The following is a 2,240-nucleotide window of genomic DNA, read 5'->3' on the forward strand; positions in this document are numbered from 1 at the left end:
TGACTAGTTGTTGTGAACTTGTGGACACTGGAGCATGTTTCCGTATAAATAATATTTTTGCTTTTGTATTTGTCTCACTCTTCCTCACCATCCCGCCCCAAAGTAATGGCGTCAAGCTTTTGTTCCCTAACATGCAACTTTTATACAGGTTGCTATTGTCAAAGACATACAAGAATCAATGCTAGAAGAAGTTGGCTTCAAGAAGGGGCTGCAAATGTTGAGTCATTCAGGAGGTATTTAGAAGCCATGGGACTTACTAAGCAGGTCACTGCTCCAAAAGTCTACCCTCAATGTAGTACTAAGCATGTTCTAACAATGGAGAGGCTATATGGAGTTCCTTTGACGGACTTAGACTCCATTAAGTCACTGGTTTTTAGTCCTGAGATCAGTCTTATTACTGCCCTTAATGTTTGGTGAAGACCTTTTGAACAATTGGGATGTTTATTTTTATTGATTCTATAAATATGAATACATTTGGTTTTGTAGAGGTCTTTTCTAGTGAACTCTTGAACCAACAGTGCTTTATTACTATAGACAGTACACAAAGTATGTTTCTTTGTTGAAATTTATTTTAAGTATATGCATTTGAATTATTTAATTTATTCTATTACTTATTATCTAATTTAATGCTTGAGATATGTGTGTGTGTGAGAACAGAATTTGATGCAAATGCAAACAAATATAGTTTTTTAACCACAAAATTGTGGCTAATATAAGTATTTGAAAGATAATTTTGTAGTGTAGACAAAATCGCCACACTTAAAAAGGGTGGCCATAGAGATTGTCAATCTGGCGTTGTTACTGATAAATGTTGCTCTAGAAGCCACACTTTGTAAGCGTAGCCTTTAACGTGACAAAGATCACGCTTCATAAGTGTAGCCTTATGTCATAAAAGGTGGCTACATGAGAAAATATAAGTGTGGCCTTTGTACCGTATCGGCCACACTTTTAAAGCGTGGCTTCTAAAGCAACACCTACAAAGCGTGGCCAATAGTCAAAGGTTACTGTAGTTTAGGCCACCCCCAAAAAGCGTTGCCTAAAGTCGTAAAGTGTTGCCTTTGCCCAAACGCTACACTTCTTGGCATCTTAGGCCACACTTCTCAGGGGTGGTTGTAGGCCTAAAATGTTGTAGTGTAGTGAATTCTTTCTTTGATCCAAAATAAGAGCCCATTTGGCTATGAAAAAAAATTCACTTTTTTCAAAATCAGTGTTTGACCATAAAATTTTCAATTTTCACTTGAAGATGAATTTTGGAAATTTTTAAAAAATTTAAAAACTCCAAAAAGCTGTTTTTCAAAATTTTCACTCAGATCACTCACAAAAATTCAAAAACAACCCACAATTATATTCATGTCCAAACACAACTCTAATTTTCAAATACTATTTTCACTTGAATTTTTTGTTTATTTTTTATCGGAATTTTATAATTTTTATGTCCAAATGCCCACTTATAGTGTTTCGATAAATTTAATTTGTGTCAAAACATTTGATATTTCAAAGAAATAGGAATACTTTCTTTCGTGGTTATAAGCTAGGCATAAGAAAGTTATAGAGCACATAAACTTATTTAGAAATAGTGATGATTTTATGTTATAATAAATTGCGAATGAGCAAATAAGATACAACAAGATTTATGATGTATACAAACACTAGCTATTTGAGTAATTTTTTCAAAAGATACCAAAAACAATTCTCAGCCGTCTCTAGAATACTTAGGGCTCATAGGAGGTAGGATACATAATAATAAAATAAGTAAGGAGTATTTGCGCTAAAAATGTATTTCATGTTTATATCAAATCATCGTACTTTATCATGATTAAGTAATAAATGAGGTAAAAATACATATTAATTAACCATAATTGATAAAAAAGTACCATAATTGCTTTTGAAATCGGAACACTTAGTTCCTTATTATTCGCTTAAAATGGTGTCACGACCCAATTTAGCATCATGGCTGGCACTTAGGAGCAAGTGCCCCCAAGTAAGCCTCATCGGTATTTTACATAAAATCGGACAGAGTTTTTCCTATTTTTGGACTATCCCAAAAAATTTCCTGTCTCAAATCAATAACCAAACGTCCTAATAACAATTCAAACGACAATGACTTTATCAATTAACCAAAACAAATATCTACTATTAATAGTCCACCCACTAACAACTAGAAATACTACTTTATCTCCAACTTTGATAAGAATGAGTGATACTCAACATAAATTTATAATAACAAAAGAATACTCAAG

This window comes from Nicotiana tabacum, chromosome 20 (assembly GCF_000715075.1).
Source record: "Nicotiana tabacum cultivar K326 chromosome 20, ASM71507v2, whole genome shotgun sequence".
NCBI lineage: Eukaryota > Viridiplantae > Streptophyta > Magnoliopsida > Solanales > Solanaceae > Nicotiana > Nicotiana tabacum.